Raw genomic sequence first — 22,266 nt, forward strand, 5'->3', positions numbered from 1 at the left:
ATTTTCTGGGTGTTCAGAGTGTTCTGGTAGCTATTTAGTTCACTTGAGGGCACCAGTTGAAACAGTGTCTCCTACTTCTCCACCATCTTGCCCCTCCCCTCACAATCTCCAAATGTCTACTCTCCTTACTTGTAGTTCACATAGTATTGAACTGTTCTAACCAGAAAAATTTAAATGGAAAGGAAATACACATATTCACATTGGAACAAGAGAAATTAAGTGGCTTCTGTTTGCAAGAGGCACGATTTTATATATACAAAACTGTAAGGTAATTAAAAAACTGTTAAAAGTAATAAATTTAGGAAATATAACACAGTAGGAGTATCCTAAGCATACCTTGCCCCACTAATAACCCTAGATAATGGCCACAACAATGCAGTAACCTAGAAAACAAGCTAAAAGCTGTCAGAAAAGACTCTCCATACTTAATTATACATAAGAGGCCAAATTGAAAAGGGTAGGAAAAGTGGAGACATAGCCAGAAACCAAACTCCCAGGAGACTAATCACAAACAGATGGACTCCACAAGCCCAGAGAAGGAGGAATGAAACCCACATTAGGCCTTCCAGAAATGAAGGATCAACACTGGGAAGAGGTGTCCCTATAACTTTGATTTGCATACATAGGGTATAACTTTACAAGGTTTTACAATCAATGGGGCTTAATTCTAGGTACTTTAAAAATCAGGAGCATTTGCGCTGTGAGAGTCAGAGGGCAGTAGGTGACAGAGCTCCACCATTCAAAAGAAAAAATATATATAATAATCCAAGCTGCAGAGATACAGAATTGAAACAGCAGTTTGGTGGAGGAAGAGCAAGATGGTGGAGAAGGAGACCCTATTTCAACCAGTCCCCTAAAGTGAGCTAAGTGTCTACCAAAACATTCTGAATACCCATGAAATCAGCCTGAAATGTAAGATTATACACTTCTGGATCTCTATGGGGGCAGAAAACATCAATGGAGAGGTAAAACAGAGTGAGAATCCTCAGATACATATTGGAGGATAAACAGAAGGGGGATGGAGCTACCAGAAGTGACCCACTGGAATATAATACTCCAATAAAAAAGTGACCTGTGATTGGGGACCAGCATTAACTGGGAGTCTGGTTAAAAGTACACAAAAAAGAGCAAATGATCTTAAGGGGCAACTGGTGGAATTGGGCAGTCACAGAAATGGGCTGAAGTGCATGTGTCCAGGACAGTCACTGCTGGTGACCATCCATGCCAGAGGCTGTCCTGTCGGGCCTTCAGTCTGTGGTCCCTGAATCCGTAGCTTTCAACTGCATGAACCACCATTCAGTGTGGGTACACTACCATCCCTACCTGAGAGAGCTTGTTTGGGCTGATGCCTGCAGGCATTCTCTAGGATGGCAAGCTTCCAAGACCTGTGCGACCATGGGGTCAGAGCACAGCTGGCATGGGTATCCACTCCAAAGAACAGTCTCAGGAAATGCAGCCCCTGGAAGTGGGCTCCCTGGACTAATATTGCTCGTGGTTTTAGTGGCACAGGGAGCAGAGACAAGCGAGGACCTCAGGTGACTAGTGAGACTATGGCTAGAGGTGTGCACCTGGGGTGGTTGTGCTGTTCAGTGGAGCTTGCAGTGGGGGAATCTATGTCTTCTGGACCACCTAGAGAGGAAGAGTCTGAGGCTTCTCTCTGAAATGGAGATCTGGGTGCAGACAGATTCTTTCTTTGCTCTGACCCTCTGAAAAGTCACAAAAAGCCACCAAAGAACAAAAACCTCCAGAGAACCAAAGCCTGAAAAACTGGGTTCCACACAGCCTAAGTCCATGATAGTGGGCAGGGCGACTCAACCCAAGCAAGACTGATGGGAAAACAATGCAGCAGGCCCCTTCCCCAGAAGACAAGTCCAGAGAATAAGAGGACAACCACCACAGCATCTCCATAAAACTGTAAAATCCCAACATCAGGGGAAAACAATATATTAAGCTTATTACCCTAAAACCTGTATATTTCATAGATACAACTTTCTTTCATTCTCTCTTTTTAAAATTCATTCTCATGATTCTTATTCTTTTAATTTCTTTAATCTGTTTACCATTGCAACTAGAAGTTTAATACAACAAATTCCATATCTTTTTAACTCGAAGGTTTTTTTCATACATATACTTGTGTTTATTTTTCTTTTCTTTTTTTTAAATATACAGAAAGATATAATCTTCAAGGTAATCCTTTTCCCTATTCAATACTACCTCTCTCTATATATGTGCTGCCAAAGCGAGCACAATACTACCACTATATATAAACCACTTTTAATCTCCCTGTGTCTCAGGAAAGTTGACTCCTTTAACAAAGTTAATAAGATACACCCAGGAAGAACTGAAATAACATTCCTCACCCACATTGAGGATTAATAACCCCCCTCCCATCTTATTCTTCAATCACTGTTTCTGTGTATTTGTTTTTGTTCTGGTATTACATAAATCTAATTCTTGGGATTATTTTGGCTTGGTTCTTCTACTTTTTTGTCATTTAGTTTTGTTGGTCTTTTTGTTCATTCATTTGGTTTATGTACCTTATAAATCATACTTTGGTCGTTCATTTTGGTTGAGTTTTCTCTTTTTTACTTTTTTATTTCTTTTTGGGGGTGACTTCTGATTGCTCCAAAACTTTCCAGGGTGCCCTTTGCCTGGATTCTGGTTGATCTATTCAGCTATTCATTTCCTTAGCCACCTCTCACTAAAATGACTATGAGGAGAAACACCCAACAGAGGAAAAATTCAGAGACTGTGCCCTCTACCAGAGTACTATAGGATATGGACATAAACAATATGTTGGAAAGGTAATTCAGAGTAAAAATTATCCAGGCAATGGCTAGGCTGGAGAAAATCATTGGTAACAACACAGAATCCCTAAGGGTGGACATGAAAGCCTACCTGGCAGAATTTTAAAATGCTATCAATGAGATCCAGTCTAACCTAAATACTCTAACAGCTAGGGTAACTGAGGCAGAAGATAAAATTAGTGATCTAGAAGACAAAGTGATAGAAAAGAAAGATTAGGAGAAGGACTTGAACAAACAGCTGAAAAGCCATGAAAAGAGAATTAGGAAAATATATGATGACATGAAACATTTCAATGTTACAATTATTGGGATCTCTTGGGGGGGAGGAGAAAGAGAGTAGACTAGAAGATATAGTTGAACAAATTCTGGATGAAAATTTCCCCCATATGGGGAATGGAACAATTGTTCATGACCTAAAGGCAGAAAGGACACCCACCCACCAAGATCAATGAATATAGACAGACCTCCAGACATTTAGTTGTGAAATTCATGAATCATTACTTTGGACAAGAGGTCTTAAGGGCAGCTAGGGGGAAGAGATTTTTTTATGTACAGAAGAAGGTCCATCAGAATAATGTCAGATGTGTCCACAGAATCCTGGCAAGCCAGAACGGACTGGCAAGACATATTCAGGGCAATAAATAAGAAGAACATGCAGCCAAGAATACTTTATCCAGAGGAGGAGTCAAGATGGCGGAGAAGTAGCAGGCTGAGACTGCTTCAGCTAGCCGGAGATCAGCTAGATAGCTTATCTAAAGATTGCAAACACCTGAAAATCCATCGGCAGATCGAAGAGAAGAAGAACAGCAATTCTGGAAACAGAAAAACAACCACTTTCTGAAAGGTAGGACCAGCGGAGAAGTGAATCCAAAGCGACGGGAAGATAGACCCCGGGGGGAGGGGCCGGCTCCCGGCAAGCGGCGGAGCAACGGCGCACAAAATCAGGACTTTTAAAAGTCTGTTCCGCTGAGGGACATCGCTCCAGAGGCTAAACCGGGGTGAAGCCCACGCGGGGTCAGCGTGGCCTCAGGTCCCGCAGGGTCACAGAAGGATCGGGGGTGTCTGAGTGTCGCAGAGCTTCCGGGTATAGGAACGGGAAAGCCGGCTACAGAGACAGAGCCAACAGTAAGCTCACAGCTCGGGGTTACCTTGAACCGGTCGCAGGCTCGGTGAGCTCGGAGCGCGGCCGGAGGTCAGGCAGACGGCGGTAACTGGGCGCGGTTCTCTGAGCGCGCACTGAGGAGTGCGGCCCTGGGCTCTCGGCTCCTCCGGGCCGGAGACCAGGAGGCCGCCATTTGTATTCCCGTCCTCTGGAACTCTACGGAAAGCGCTCAGGGAACAAAAGCTCCTGAAAGCAAACCCGAGCGGATTACTCAACCCGGCCCCGGGTAAGGGCGGTGTATTTCCGCCTGGGGCAAAGACACTTGAGAATCACTACAACAGGCCCCTCCCCCAGAAGATCAACAAGAAATCCAGCCAAAACCAAGTTCACCTACCAAGCAGTGCGGTTTCAATACCAAGGAGAGCAGCAGAATTCCAGAGGAGGAGAAAGCCAAGCACGGAACTCATGGCTTTTTTCCTGTGATTTTTTTTAGTCTTGCAGTTAATTTAATTTTTTCTTTTTCATTTTTTTTTCTTTTGCTCGCCTTCGGGTAAAATTTTTTTTTAACTGTTACCTTTTTCTTTTTTAACGATTTTTTACTAGTTTATCTAATATATATATTTTTTCTTTTTTACATTTTTCTTAGGTGTTTTCTTTTTTAAAAAATTCTTTTCTTTTCTTTTCTTTTTTTTTTCTTTTCTTTTTGTTTTTTTTTCTTTCTTCCTTTTTGAACCTCTTTTTATCCCCTTTCTCCCCACTCACGATTTTGGATCTCTTCTAATTTGGTTAAAGCATATTTTCCTGGGGTTGTTGCCACCCTTTTAGTATTTTACTTGCCCCTTCATTTACTCTTATCTGGACAAAATGGCAAGACATAAAAATTCAACACAAAAAAAAGAACAAGAGGCAGTACCGAAGGCTAGGGACCTAATCAATACAGACATCGGTAATATGTCAGATCTAGAGTTCAGAATGACAATTCTCAAGGTTCTAGCCGGGCTTGAAAAAGGCATGGAAGATATTAGAGAAACCCTCTCGAGAGATATAAAAGCCCTTTCTGGAGAAATAAAAGAACTAAAATCTAACCAAGGTGAAATCAAAAAAGCTATTAATGAGGTGCAATCAAAAATGGAGGCTCTCACTGCTAGGATAAATGAGGCAGAAGAAAGAATTAGTGATATAGAAGACCAAATGACAGAGAATAAAGAAGCTGAGCAAAAGAGGGACAAACAGCTACTGGACCACGAGGGGAGAATTCGAGAGATAAGTGACACCATAAGACAAAACAACATTAGAATAATTGGGATTCCAGAAGAAGAAGAAAGAGAGAGGGGAGCAGAAAATATACTGGAGAGAATTATTGGGGAGAATTTCCCCAATATGGCAAAGGGAACGAGCATCAAAATTCAGGAGGTTCAGAGAACGCCCCTCAAAATCAATAAGAATAGGCCCACACCCCATCACCTAATAGTAAAATTTACAAGTCTCAGTGACAAAGAGAAAATCCTGAAAGCAGCCCGGGAAAAGAAGTCTGTAACATACAATGGTAAAAATATTAGATTGGCAGCTGACTTATCCACAGAGACCTGGCAGGCCAGAAAGAGCTGGCATGATATTTTCAGAGCACTAAACGAGAAAAACATGCAGCCAAGAATACTATATCCAGCTAGGCTATCATTGAAAATAGAAGGAGAGATTAAAAGCTTCCAGGACAAACAACAACTGAAAGAATTTGCAAATACCAAACCAGCTCTACAGGAAATATTGAAAGAGGTCCTCTAAGCAAAGAGAGAGCCTACAAGTGGTAGATCAGAAAGGAACAGAGACCATATACAGTAAGAGTCACCCTAAAGGCAATACAATGGCACTAAATTCATATCTCTCAATAGTTACCCTGAATGTGAATGGGCTAAATGCCCCTGTCAAAAGACACAGGGTATCAGAATGGATAAAAAAACAAAACCCATCTATATGTTGCCTCCAAGAAACACATTTTAAGCCCGAAGACACCTCCAGATTTAAAGTGAGGGGGTGGAAAAGAATTTACCATGCTAATGGACATCAGAAGAAAGAAGGAGTGGCAATCCTTATATCAGATCAATTAGATTTTAAGCCAAAGACTATAATAAGAGATGAGGAAGGACACTATATCATACTCAAAGGGTCTGTCCAACAAGAAGATTTAACAATTTTAAATATCTATGCCCCCAATGTGGGAGCAGCCAACTATATAAACCAATTAATAACAAAATCAAAGAAACACATCAACAATCATACAATAATAGTAGGGGACTTTAACACTACCCACACTGAAATGGACAGGTCATCCAAGCAAAAGATCAGCAAGGAAATAAAGGCCTTAAACGACACACTGGACCAGATGGACATCACAGATATATTCAGAATATTTCATCCCAAAGCAACAGAATACACATTCTTCTCTAGTGCACATGGAACATTCTCCAGAAGAGATCACATCCTCGGTCCTAAATCAGGACTCAACCGATATCAAAAGATTGGGATCATTCCCTGCATATTTTCAGACCACAATGCTCTAAAGCTAGAACTCAACCACAAAAGGAAGTTTGGAAAGAACCCAAATACATGGAGACTAAACAGTATCCTTCTAAAGAATGAATGGGTCAACCGGGAAATTAAAGAAGAATTGAAAAAAATCATGGAAACAAATGATAATGAAAATACAACGGTTCAAAATCTGTGGGACACAACAAAGGCAGTCCTGAGAGGAAAATATATAGCGGTACAAGCCTTTCTCAAGAAACAAGAAAGGTCTCAGGTACACAACCTAACCCTACAACTAAAGGAGCTGGAGAAAGAACAAGAAAGAAACCCTAAGCCCAGCAGGAGAAGAGAAATCATAAAGATCAGAGCAGAAATCAATGAAATAGAAACCAAAAAAACAATAGAACAAATCAACAAAACTAGGAGCTGGTTCTTTGAAAGAATTAATAAAATTGATAAACCCCTGGCCCGACTTATCAAAAAGAAAAGAGAAAGGACCCAAATAAATAAAATCATGAATGAAAGAGGAGAGATCACAACTAACACCAAAGAAATACAAACTATTATAAGAACATACTATGAGCAACTCTACGGCAATAAATTTGACAATCTGGAAGAAATGGATGCATTCCTAGAAACATATAAACTACCACAAATGAACCAGGAAGAAATAGAAAGCCTGAACAGACCCATAACCAGTAAGGAGATTGAAACAGTCATTAAAAATCTCCAAACAAACAAAAGCCCAGGGCCAGACGGCTTCCCGGGGGAATTCTACCAAACATTTAAAGAAGAACTAATTCCTATTCTCCTGAAACTGTTCCAAAAAATAGAAATGGAAGGAAAACTTCCAAACACATTTTATGAGGCCAGCATCACCTTGATTCCAAAATCAGACAAGGATCCCACCAAAAAAGAGAGCTATAGACCAATATCCTTGATGAACACAGATGCGAAAATACTCAACAAAATACTAGCCAATAGGATTCAACAGTACATTAAAAAGATTATTCACCACGACCAAGTGGGATTTATTCCAGGGCTGCAAGGTTGGTTCAACATCCGCAAATCAGTCAATGTGATACAACACATCAATAAAAGAAAGAACAAGAACCATATGATACTCTCAATAGATGCTGAAAAAGCATTTGACAAAGTACAACATCCCTTCCTGATCAAAACTCTTCAAAGTGTAGGGATAGAGGGCACATACCTCAATATCATCAAAGCCATCTATGAAAAACCCACCGCAAATATCATTCTCAATGGAGAAAAACTGAAAGCTTTTCCGCTAACGTCAGGAACACGGCAGGGATGTCCATTATCACCACTGCTATTCAACATCGTACTAGAGGTCCTAGCCTCAGCAATCAGACAACAAAAGGAAATTAAAGGCATCCAAATCGGCAAAGAAGAAGTCAAATTATCACTCTTCGCAGATGATATGATACTATATGTGGAAAACCCAAAAGACTCCACTCCAAAACTGCTAGAACTTATACAGGAATTCAGTAAAGTGTCAGGATATAAAATCAATGCACAGAAATCAGTTGCATTTCTCTACATCAACAACAAGACAGAAGAAAGAGATATTAAGGAGTCAATCCCATTTACAATTGCATCCAAAACCATAAGATACCTAGGAATAAACCTAACCAAAGAGACACAGAATCTATACTCAGAAAACTATAAAGTACTCATGAAAGAAATTGAGGAAGACACAAAGAAATGGAAAAATGTTCCATGCTCCTGGATTGGAAGAATAAATATTGTGAAAATGTCTATGCTACCTAAAGCAATCTACACATTTAATGCAATTCCTATCAAAGTACCATCCATCTTTTTCAAAGAAATGGAACATATAATGCTAAAATTTATATGGAACCAGAAAAGACCTCGAATAGCCAAAGGGATATTGAAAAAGAAAGCCAACGTTGGTGGCATCACAATTCCGGACTTCAGGCTCTATTACAAAGCTGTCATCATCAAGACAGCATGGTACTGGCACAAAAACAGACACATAGATCAATGGAACAGAATAGAGAGCCCAGAAATAGACCCTCAAATCTATGGTCAACTAATCTTCGACAAAGCAGGAAAGAATGTCCAATGGAAAAAAGACAGCCTTTTCAATAAATGGTGCTGGGAAAATTGGACAGGCACATGCAGAAAAATGAAATTGGACCATTTCCTTACACCACACACAAAAATAGACTCAAAATGGATGAAGGACCTCAATGTACGAAAGGAATCCATCAAAATCCTTGAGGAGAACACGGGCAGCAACCTCTTCGACCTCTGCCGCAGCAACATCTTCCTAGGAATAACGCAAAAGGCAAGGGAAGCAAGGGAAAAAATGAACTACTGGGATTTCATCAAGATCAAAAGCTTTTGCACAGCAAAGGAAACAGTTCACAAAATCAAAAGACAACTGACAGAATGGGAGAAGATATTTGCAAACGACATATCAGATAAAGGACTAGTGTCCAGAATTTATAAAGAACTTAGCAAACTCAACACCCAAAGAACAAATAATCCAATCAAGAAATGGGCAGAGGACATGAACAGACATTTCTGCAAAGAAGACATCCAGATGGCCAACAGACACATGAAAAAGTGCTCCATATCACTCGGCATCAGGGAAATACAAATCAAAACCACAATGAGATATCACCTCACACCAGTCAGAATGGCTAAAATCAACAAGTCAGGAAATGACAGATGCTGGCGAGGATGCGGAGAAAGGGGAACCCTCCTACACTGTTGGTGGTAATGCAAGCTGGTGCAGCCACTCTGGAAAACAGCATGGAGGTTCCTCAAAATGTTGAAAATAGAACTGCCCTATGACCCAGCAATTGCACTATTGGGTATTTACCCTAAAGATACAAATGTAGTGATCCAAAGGGGCACATGCACCCGAATGTTTATAGCAGCAATGTCCACAATAGCCAAACTATGGAAAGAACCTAGATGTCCATCAACAGATGAATGGATCAAGAAGATGTGGTATATATACACAATGGAATACTATGCAGCCATCAAAAGAAATGAAATCTTGCCATTTGCGACAACATGGATGGAACTATAGCGTATCATGCTTAGCGTAATAAGTCAAGCAGAGAAAGACAACTATCATATGATCTCCCTGATATGAGGAAGTGGTGATGCAACATGGAGGCTTAAGTGGGTAGAAGAAGAATAAATGAAACAAGATGGGATTGGGAGGGAGACAAACCATAAGTGACTCTTAATCTCACAAAACAAACTGAGGGTTGCCGGGGGGAGGGGGTTTGGGAGAAGGGGGTGGGATTATGGACATTGGGGAGGGTATGTGATTTGGTGAGTGCTGTGAAGTGTGTAAACCTGGTGATTCACAGACCTGTACCCCTGGGGATAACAATATATGTTTATATAAAATATAAAATTAAAAAAAAAAAAAGAATACTTTATCCAGCAAGCCTGAATTCAGAATGTATGGAGAGATAAAGAACTTCCAAGACAGGCAAAATATAAAGCATTAAAGTGACCACCAAGCCGGCACCACAAGAAACATGAAGGGAGGCTCCATAAAAGAAGAAAGGACGCCGGAACAACATAGAACAGAAATTTACAGAGACAATCTATAGAAAAAAGGACATCGCAAGCATCATGATGTCAATAAAAACATATCTTTCAATAATTACTTTCAACGTGAATGAACTAAATGCTCCCATAGAAAAGGACATGGTTGCAGATTGGATAAAAAATAGGACTCATCCATATGCTGTTTACAAGAGACCCATTTGGAAGCTAAGGATACAGCCAGACTGAAAGTGAAGGGATGGAGAATCATTTTTCATGCCAATGGTCCTCAAAAGAAAGCTGGAATAGTGATTTTCATATCAGATAAATTAGATTTTAAACTAAAGACTGTACTCAGAGATACAGAAGGACAATACAACATTCTTAAAGTGCCCATCTACCAGGAAGATCTAACAATTGTAAATATTTATGCCCTCAATATGGGAGCAGCCAATTACATAAGAAAACTGTTAATCAAGATAAAGAGTCATATTGATATGAATACATTAATATTAGGTGATCTTCACACACCACTCTCAGTAATAGATCATCCAAGCAGAAATATCAAAAAAGAAACAACAGCTTTGAATGACAGATTGGACCAGATGGACTTCATAGATATATACAGAACATTCCACCCTAAAACAACAAAATACTTATTCATATCAAGTGCACATGGAACTTTCTCCAGAGAAGACCACATACTGGGTCACAAATTAGGCCTCAACTGATAGCAAAAGATTGAGATTATTCCCTGTATATTCTCAGACCACAATGCTCTGAAACTGGAACTCAACCAAAAGAAAAAGTTTGGGAGGAATTTAAGCAGTTTGAAGTTAAAGACCATCCTGCTCAAAAACGTTTAGGTTGACCAGGAAATCAAAGAATACCTTAAACAAATCATGGAAACCAATGAGAATGGAGACACATCAGTTCAAAACCTATGGGATATGGGAAAGGCAGTCCTAAGGGGAAAATACATAGCAATCCAAGTGTCCCCCCCAAAACTGAAAAATCCCAAATATACCAGCTCTCTTTACAGCTTAAAGAACCTGAAAATGAAGAATAAATTAAAAGAACCCAACACAGAAGAAGGGAAATAAACAAGATTAGGGCAGAGATTGATGAAATAGAAACTAGAGATACAGTAGAACATATCAACAGAAATAGAAACTTTTTCTTGAACGAATTAATAAAATCGATAAACCACTGTCCAAACTAATCCAAAAGAAAAGAAAGAAGACACAAATTAGTAAAATTATGAATGAAGGGGGAAAGATCAGGACTAACACCAAGAAAATAGAAGCTATCATCAGAAATTATGATCAACCATTATATGCCAATAAGTTAAACAACCTAGAAGAAATGAACGCATTCCTGGAAACCTATAAACTTCCGAGACTGAGTCAGGAAGAAACTGACATCCTGAATAGGCAAATACCTAGTAACAAGATAGAAGCAGTGATCAATAACCTCCCCCAAAACAAGATCCCAGGACATGATGGATTCCCTGTGGGATTCTCTAAACATTCCAAGTAGACGTAATAGCTATTCTCCTAAAGCGGTTTCAAAAGAAACAGAATGAAAACTTCCAGACTCTTTCTACAAAGCCAGCATTACCCTCATCCTCAAACCAGGCAAAGATCCCAACAATAAGGAGTTTTCCAGACCAATATCCTTGTTGAATATGGATGCCAAGATTCTCAACAAGATCCTAGCTAATAGGATCCAAGAGTACATTAAAAAGATTATCTACCATGACGAGGTAGGATTTATCTCTGGGTTGCAATGGTGGTTCAACATTTGCAAACCAATCACTGTGATAGAACAAATCAATAAGAGAAGAGAGAAGAACCATGTGGTCCTCTCATTTGATGCAGAAATGCATTTGACAAAATATAGCATGGACCCATTCTTGATTAAAATGCTTCAAAGTATAGGCATAGAGGGAACATTCCTCAATTTCATAAAATCCATCTATGAAAAACCCAGTGTGAATATCATTCTCAATGGGGAAAAGATGACGACCTTCCCTTTGACATTACGAACATGACAAGGATGCCCTCTCTCACCACTCTTGTTCAACATAGTATTAGAAGTCCTAGCAACAGCAATCAGACAACAAAAAGAAATAAAAGGGGCGCCTGGGTGGCTCAGTGGGTTAAAGCCTCAGCCTTCAGCTCAGGTCATGATCCCAGGGTCCTGGGATCAAGCCCCACATTGGGCTCTCTGCTCTGCAGGGAGCCTGCTTCCTCCTCTCTCTCTCTCTCTGCCTGCCTCTCTGCCTACTTGTGATCTCTGTCTGTCAAATAAAAAAAAAAAAGAAATAAAAGGTATTCAAATTGGCAAAGAAGAAGTCAAACTCTATCTCTTCGCAGATGATGTGATACTTCACTTGGAAAACCCCAAGGACTCTACCCTCACACTATTAGAAATCATATATCAATTCTGTAATGTGGCAGGATACAAAATCAATGCACACAAATCCATTGCTTTCTTATACACTAAAAATGAAACTATAGATAGGGAAATTAAATAATTGACTCCATTTACTACAGCACCAAGAACCATAAGATATCTGTGAATAAACCTAACCAAAGAGGTAAAGGATCTGTACTGAAGGAAGTACGGAACACTCATGAAAGAAATTAAAGACAAAAAATGGAAAAGCATTCTATGCTCATGGAATGGAAGAACAAACATTGTAAAAATGTCTATACTGCTGAAGGCAATCTTTACTTTCAATGCCATCCTGATCAAAATTGCACTACCACTTCTCAAAGTGCTGGAAGAAACAATCCTAACATTTGTATTTAACCGGAAGGGACCCTGAATTGCTAAAGAAATGTTGAAAAAGAAAAACAAAACTGGGGGTATCACGTTCCCTGGTTTCAAGCTTTACTACAAAGCTGTGATCACCAAGACAGCTTGGTACTGTCACAAAAACAGAGAAATAGTCCAGTGGAACAAAGTAGAGAGTCTAGATATGGACCTGCAACTCTATGGTCAACTAATCTTCGACAAAGCAGAAAAAGTATCCAGTGGAAAATAGATAGTCCCCTTCAATAAATGATGCTGGGGAAATTGGGCAGCTATGTATAGCAGAATGAAACTTGATGATTCTCTTACACCATGCACAAAGATAAACTTGAAATGGATAAAAGACCTCAATGTGAGGCAGGAATCTATTGAAATCCTAGAGGATAACATAGGCAGTACCTCTTTGGCATCGGCCACAGCAACTTCTTTCATATGTCTCCAAAGGCAAAGGAAACAAAAGCGAAAATGAAGTTTTGGGACTTCCTCAAGATCAAAAGCTTCTGCACAGCAGAAGAAACAGTCAACAAAACAAAGAGACAACACACAGAATGGTAAATGATATTCACAAATGACACTACAGACAAGGAGCTGATATCCAAGATCTATAAAGAACTTCTCAAATTCAACACCCCCAAAAACAGATAATCACATCAGAAAATGGGCAGAGAACATGAACAGATACTTCTCCAAAGAAAACATACAAATGGCTAACAGACACATGAAAAAATGTTCATCATCTTTAGCCATTCGGGAGATTCAAATCAAAACTACATTGAGATTCTACCTTACACTGTTTAGAATGGCCCAAATTAACAGTACAGTAAACAACAAATGTTGGGGAAGATATGGAGAAAGGGGAACTCTCTTACATTGTTGGTGGGAATGCAAGGTGGTGCAGCCACTTTGAAAAACAGTATGGTGATTCCTTAAGAGAATAAAAATAGAGCTAACCTATGACCCTACAATTGCACTACTGGGTATTTATCCCAATGATACAGATGTACTGAAAGGAAGGGTCATCTGTACCCCAATGTTCATATCAGCAATGGCCACAGTCACCAAACTGTGGAAAGAGCCAAGATGCCCTTCAACAGATGAATGGATAAAGAAGATACGGTCCTTATATACAATGGAATATTATGCCTCCAACAGAAAGGATGAATACCCAACTTTTGTATCAGCATGGACGGAACTGGAGGAGATTACGCTGAGTGAAATAGGTCAAGCAGAGAAAGTCCATTTTCATATGGTTTCACTTACTTGTGGAGCATAAGGAATAATATGGAGGACATTAGGATAATAAAAGGAGAAGTGAATTCAAGGAAATTGGTGGGGTAGGGAGCATGGGAGACTGTGGACTCTGAGAAACACTAAGGGGTTTACAGGAGAGGGTTTGGGAGAATGTGTGAACCTGTTGGTGGTATTAAGGAGGGCAGGTATTGCATTGAGCACTGGGTGTGGAAAAAATAAAAATAAAAATAATAAAAATAAAAATAAATAAATATAAAATAAAATTGAATTACTGAAAAAATAAAATTAAATTAGAGAAAAAATAAGAAACATCAGTTTGGAAAACGAATCTCAGGTATATGGGAAGGAGATTTATTTACTAATCTGTGAGTAAGCTCTGGAGGAGCAGGGATCTTTGTATTTTTCCTTAGAAGAAAAAATATGGTGGGTTCCACTTCTCTCCCCCATAGGATACCAGACATCTGTGGGAACAAGATAAATCCCCTCCCACATAGCTTGTTAGCAAGGCATGCCTTGCCTTTATGTTCCATTGCAAAGTTGCTCCATCCAACTCACTCAACTAGAGGAATTCCTATAAAGTTGCTCCATCCATGGCTCATTGTGCACACAGCTACAACAGCAATCAATGCCGTTCCAAAATGCCTCTTGCCTTGAGGAGAGGCAAACACAATCAGATACACCAATTTGACTGCATCCCCAGAAGTGAGGTCAGGGAAAGCATGTCATCTTACTGCTGGCCCCATCCATCAACAAAAGCATTTCATGGACAAATAGAAAGACTGACTATCACTTGTTATCACCACAACCCTGGCAAACAGGTTGAGAGCAAGCATCTGCTCTGATCTGACTACAATTTCAAGATGGCCCCACAATGGCTCCTTAACAGCAATATCCCAGCCCACAACAGGCAAAGTGGAACTTTGCAGCTGACTGAAAAGAAGGCAAATATGGTTCAAACACAATATTAGGGCACACACAAAATTTACATAGGAGATGCCCCTGTAGGGCCTGATTCTGGCAAACATGGAACATTGCACTACATAGCATGAGACGACCTCTTCTTCATAAGACTGCTACTTTCAAACTCAGGAGATGTAGAAGACTTTCCTAATACACAGAAACAAACACAAAGAATTAGACAAAATGAGGAGACAAAAAATATGCTCTAATGAAAGAATAGGACAATATTACAGCAAAGAGATAAATGGAAGAGAGATCCGCAATATGATTCACAAAGAATTTGAAGTGATGGTCATAAAGATACTTATGCAACTTGAGAAATAAGAGGAAGATCTCAGTGAGACTTTCAACAGAGCTAAAAAATTTATATTACAAAATGAATCAATTGGAGATGAAGAATTCAATAACTAATATAAAAAATACACTAGGTGGATTTATTAGCAAATTAGAGAAAACATAATAATATATCATTGATCTGGATAACAGAGTAATGAAAAGCTACCAGGCTGAAGACAAACAAAAAGTCTTAAAAAATGAGACTAGTTTAAGGGAACTAATTGACATTATCAAACAAAATAACATGCACATTATAGTGATCCTTAAATGAAAAGAGAGTGAAAAGAGGATAGAATATTTATTTTAAGTAATAATCTCTGAAAAGTTTCCTAATCTGGGGAGGAGAACAGACATCTAGTTCCAAGAGGCACAAAGACTCTAATCATCCAAAGGAGGTATGCGCCAAGACATAAAAATGGCAAATGTCATCATAAAGAGAAAAATTTTGAAGTAGCAAGAAAAAAGATAACAATTATATACAAGGAAAATCCCAGCAGGATATTAGCTGAATTTTCAGTAGACAGTTTGTAAGTCAGAAGGGAGTGGCATAATAGATGCAAAGTTCTGAAAGGAAAACAAACAAACAAAAAAACCCACAACAACCCTGTAACCAAGAATACTCTATACAGCAAGGCTATGATTCAGAGTAGGAGATAAGGAGTCTCCCATGTAAACAAAAGTTAAAGTAGTTTATCACCACTGAACCGGACTTATAAGAAATGTTAAAGGAACTCACCTGTGTGCAAATGAAAGACAATAATGAGGAGTAAGAAAGCTAGGAAAGGAAAATTCTTAACAGAAAAATAGTAACACAATAAAAATAATAAATAGGACACTAAGCTTACCTCACTCTCATGGATAAGACTAAGTAACACTCATATCACAACATACTACCCAGAAAAGGACACAAATACTGACAAATTCCATACCTAAATGTAGAGAAAAGGTCACATTAAAAATAGTAAGAAGACTATGGACTCTGAAAAACAATCTGAGGGGTTTGAAGTGGCGGGGGGGGTGGGAGGTTGGGGTACCAGGTGGTGGGTATTATAGAGGGCACAGATTGCATGGAGCACTGGGTGTGGTGAAAAAATAATGAATACTGTTTTTCTGAAAATAAATAAATTAATTTTTAAAAAAGAGTAAGAAGGGCAAGGACTCAGTGGGAAACTAGTTCCCTCACTCTACATTGGTCTGCCTGCCAGAAGGAGGAGGCTGCATGTGTGGGTACGGGTGAAAAACAGATTATCATACCTGTGAGACTACAAAGGGAAGAGAAATTGCCACAACATTTGATTTTGATAATCAAAGGGTCAAATTTCATTACTGCTTGCAACCAGCAAGACTGAAATATTAGAGCTTTAAAAATCAGAAGACGTGGCTCTGAGAGAGGCTGGAGGGGGTAATGAAGATGAATTCCTGCCCTTAAGAAAACAGCACAGAAAAGAACCCATAGAAATACAGTTTGGAAATAGTAGGTTGAAAAATCCCTGGGGATTATGGGATATGGGAGTTAGTTACTAGTCTTAGATTCCTGAGTGATTTTCCTGGAATAAAGGAGCTGTCAGGCACCATTTTCTACCCTGACCCCTCATCATAAACACACAATCACCCATGGAATCAAGCACAGCACTCACACTCATTCACTACCTAACTTACTTACACCAAGTTCTGTCCCCTTCACCCAGGCTTGCCTTAGACCTAGTACTGTGGATCCCTTCTACAGAACTCCTGTACAAAACCTGTCAACACTGTATCTTTCTCCCACAGAAGGGGCTCTTACCTTGATAAAACTGCACCCACTGCCAGAATGTGCTTTGTGGGGCAGTCACCAATGAACCCAGTATCTGTAGTGTCTGTGTGCCCACACCAGATGAGGAAGCAGGTGCACAATTTCAGGCACCATGCCCCCACCTACCCCATGCACTTTGCAAAGTGGTCTCTACCAGACAGGTCTTGTACATTCCATGTGGAGGAGGACCTGCAATATCTAGTTAAAAATGCATCTATCACACACAACTTTTAACATCAGATATAGCTGACTAACATACAGAAACATACACAGAGAGGCAAAATGAAAACACAAAGGAATATGTCACAAATGAAAGAACAAGAAAAAAGCACAGCAAGATACTGTACTTTGTAAATATATCAAAATAAATCGTACTTGGTACTTATCAAAAACAAATAGTACTTGGAAAATGGTACTTGCAAAATGGATATAAGTGAAATGGCTCATAGAGAATTTGAAGTAATGATCATAAAGATACTCACTGGACTTGAGAAAAGAGTGGAGGATATCAGTAAGATCCCTAAGAAAGAGATAGAAAACACACAAAAAAGAAGAACTCAGAGATGAGGAACACAATAAATCAAATTATGAATACATTGATGGAATCATTAGCACACTGGAAGAAGCAGAGTAACAAATTAATGACACAGAAGACAGAGTAAATGGAAAGTAATCAAATTTTAAATTGAGGGAAAGAGGATTATGCAGAGTGAGAATAGACTTAGGGAAATCAGTGACTCTGTCATGTATAATAACATTTACATTAATGGATTGAAGAGAAAGAAAAGTGGGCAGAAAATTTATTGAAGAAATAATATCTGAAAACATACTTAATTTGCAAAAGGAAACATATATCTGGATCCAAGAGGCAGGGATACCTTATAAAAAAAAAAAAAGAATGTAAAGAGGTCCACTAAAAGACACATAGTAATCAAAATGGCAAAAAGTTCTGATAAAGAGAGTACTTTAGAGGAAGCAAGAAAAAAGAAAACAGTTACATACAAGGAAAACCCCATGATGCTATAAAAAATTTTAATAAAAAAATAAAGTATTTTTAAGAAAGTGGAAAGGAAAGACCATTAGTGAGATTATGAAAAGTAGGAAAAACATGGGTAATTAAAGTAAGTATTTCTGTAAAATAATAAACCAATCAACCAAAAACAAAAGGCTGTTCCATTAATCTATACATCTGGGTTTTTTTCTGCCAGTACCATACTATCTTGATAATTACAGTTCAGAACAGAGAACTCAGAAATAGACCCTTAACTCAATGGCCAACTAATCTTTGACAAAGCAGGAAAGAGTATACAATGGGAAAAAAAGTCCCATCAACAGATGGTACTTGGAAAATTGGACAGCCACACATAGAAGAATGAAACTGGACCATTTCCTTACACCACACACAAAATTAAACTCAAAATGTATGAAAAATCTAAATGTGAGGGAGGAATCCATCAAAATCTTAGAGGGAACACAAGCAGCAAACTCTTCCACCTCAGTCACAGCAACTTCTGGCTAGACACATCTCCAAGGGCAAGAGAAACAAAAGCAAACATGATCTTCTGTTACTCAATCAAGATAAAAAGCTTCTGCACGGCAAAGGAAACAGTCAACAAAACAGAGACAACCTACAGAAAGCAAGACTATATTTGCAAAAGTTTTACCAGATAAAGGGCTAGTATCAAAGATCTATATAGAACATATAAAACTCCACACCCAAAAAACAAATAATCCAGTCAAGAAGTGGGCAGAAGATATGAACAGATATTTCTCCAAAGAGGACATATGAATGGCGAACAGTCACATGAAAAAAATGTTCAACATCACCCAGCATCAGGGAATTACAAAACAAGGTAGGAGTATGGAAAGATGGAGGAGGAGTAGGGTACCTTATTTTAACTGGTCCCCTGAATTGAGGTGGATATCTACCAGACCACTTTGAACACCCATTAAATCAGCCTGAGATTTAAGATATACCTGGATCTCTACAAACAGAATATTTCCAGCAGTTGGTTTAGAGGTATGAAGCAGGGAGCCTTGATTCTGTGGGCAGAATTGGAAGGCAGTGTCTTGGATATGGGGAGGGGGTGTCTTGGATCCTGCACCACCAGAGCACAAAAGCCTCTTACACCAGGGACTGGGCACAGACTTGCAGACCGGTAATAGCAGGGAAAAGACTTTAGGGCAGCCCCTCAGACTGAAACCTGGAGCTGTGGGGGCACATGTGCGAACTGGGGGTGGCTGGTGGTTTTCAAAGTACAAAGGGCAGAGACATACCTGGACCTGGAAACAAGGGCTGGGAGTGTTGCTGTGCGACATACAACCCAGGACACTGTGGTTTTTAGGAGCACAGACAAAAATGAAGTCAGTGTGGCCTGGAGGGCTCTCTGGAGACCAGACTGCAATCTCTCTGTTCTAAGACAAAAGTTTGGATACAGTCACTTCTGCTCTGACTCTTGGAAGAGATATGCAAACCTCTCAGGGAAAGCCCACAGAGAACAAAAGCCCTAAAAAAAACCTCAAAAAACAAAAAATGGCTTTCACTAAGCTAATCCCCCCACAGCAGGTAGGGCAACTGCCCAAACAGGGTTGCCTGAGTAACAGTGCAGCTTGCCCCTCCTCCAGAAGATAGGCTGGAAGAACAAGAGGCCAACAACTCTAATGTCCCTATAAAACAGCTGCATCTTGCTTAGATTGCAGTTAATAATCTGGAAAATACACAACCCCTCAATTACCCATTAACAGAATGACTATGAGTAGGAACCCCCAACAGAAGAAAAATTCAGAGACTGTGACATCTGCCACAGACCTAATGGATATGTGTATAAGCAAGATGTTGGAAATAGTCTTCAGAGTAACAGTTATGCAGACAATAGCTAGGATAGAGAAAACCATTAATAGCAACGTGGACTCTTTAAGGGCAGAAACAAGAGTAGATCTGGCAGATCTTAAAAATGCTATCAGTGAGATCCAATCTAAACTAAATACTTTAACAGCTAGGGTAAATGAGGCAGAAGAACGAATTAGTGATCTAGAAGAAAAACCAATAGAAAACAACAACAACAGGAGGAAACCTAGAGCAAACAGCTTAAAATTATTGAAAACAAATAGAGAAATAAATGACACCATGAAAGTTTACAATGTCAAAACTATTGGGATCCTTGAGGGGGTGGAGAGACAGAGAGGGAGAAGCAGAAGATATCTCTGAGCAAATCGAAGCTAATAATTTCCCTAATCTGAGGAATGCAACAAACGTTCATGTTCTAGAGTCAGAGAGGACCCATCCCAATCTCAAGGAAAACAGACCAACCCCTAGAAATGTAATAGTGAAACTTGTAAATCTTAAAACTAAGGAAACCATCTTAAAGGCAGTCAGGGGAAGAAATTCCTTTTGTACAGAGAGAGGAACATCAGAATAACTTCACACTTGTCCACAGGGACCTTGAAAACCAGAAAAGAGTGACAAGAAATATTCAGGGTACTTAATGAGAAGAACATGAGACTAAGAATACTTTATCTAGCAAGGCTGTCATTCAGAATTGATGCAGAGTTAAAGAGCTGCCAGAACCAGCAAAGACTGAAAGAATATGTGACCACTAAGCCAGCCCTGCAAGAAATATTAAATGGGGTTCTATAAAAGGAGAAAGAACCCAAGAGTGATAAAGAACAGAAATTTACAGAGAAAATCTATACAAATAAGGACCTCACAGGCAACATTATGACAATAAAATAATATCTCTTTCAATAATGACTCTCAAAATGAACAGCCTAAATGCTCCCGTGAAACACCACAGGGTTGTAGAGTGGAGAAAAAGACAGGACCGATACATACGCTGTCTAAAAGAGATGCATTTTGAACCTAATGAAACATCCAGACTGAAAGTGAAGGGATGAAGAGCCATCTTTCATGCAAATGGGACTCAAAAGAAAACTGGGGTAGCAATTCTCATATCAGATAAATTAGATTTTAAACTAAAGACTATTCAGAGATACAGAAGGACACTGCATCATTCTTAAAGGGTCTATCCACCAAGAAGATCTAACAATTGTAAATACCTATGCCCCCAATATGAGAGCAGCCAACTACATAAACCAACTGTTAAAATAAAGAGATGTACTGATGTGTGTGTGTGTGTGTGTGTGTGTGTGTGTGTAACATTTATATAAGAATATAAGAATATAACATTTATATAAGAATAATTGTAGGGGGGCGCCTGGATGGCTCAGTGGGTTAGGCCTCTGCCTTCGGCTCAGGTCATGATCTCAGGGACCTGGGATCAAGCCCCGCATCAGGCTCTCTGCTCAGCGGGGAGCCTGCTTCCCTCCCTCTCTGCCTGCCTCTCTGCCTACTTATGATCTCTCTCTGTCAAATAAATAAATAAAATCTTTAAAAGAAAAGAATAATTTTAGGGGATCTGCACACATCACTCTCAGCAATAGACAGATCATCTAACCAGAAAATCAACAAAGAAACAAGAGCTTTGAATGACACATTGGACCAGATTGATCTCATAGATATATACAGAATAATCTACCCTAAAATAAGAGAATACTCATTCTCCTCAAGCACACATGGAACTTTCTCCAGAATAGACCACATACTGGGTCACAAATCAGGTTTCAACCAACCAAAAGATTGAGATAATACTCTGCATGTTGTCAGACCACAGTACTTTGAAATTGGAACTCAATCACAAGAAAAAGCTTGGAAAAAATTCAAACACTTTGAAGGTAAACACCATCCTGCTCAAGAATGTTTGAGTCAACCAAGAAATCAAAGAATATCTTTTAAAAAATCACAGAAAAAAATGAGAGTGAAAACACTTCAGGCCAAAACCTATGGGAGATGGCAAAGGCAGTCCTATTCTGGAGAAAGTTCCATGTGCACTAGAGAAGAATGTGTATTCTGTTGCTTTGGGATGAAATGTTCTGAATATATCTGTGATGTCCATCTGGTCCAGTGTGTCGTTTAAGGCCTTTATTTCCTTGATGATCTTTTGCTTGCATGATCTGTGCATTTCAGTGAGGGGAGTCTTAAAGTCCCCTACTATTATTGTATTACTGTTGATGTGTTTCTTTGATTTTGTCATTAATTGGTTTATATAGTTAGCTGC

The sequence above is a fragment of the Mustela putorius genome, unplaced genomic scaffold (assembly GCF_011764305.1).
Source record: "Mustela putorius furo isolate JIRA1106 unplaced genomic scaffold, ASM1176430v1.1 tig00004121_pilon_pilon_pilon, whole genome shotgun sequence".
Taxonomy (NCBI): Eukaryota; Metazoa; Chordata; class Mammalia; order Carnivora; family Mustelidae; genus Mustela; species Mustela putorius.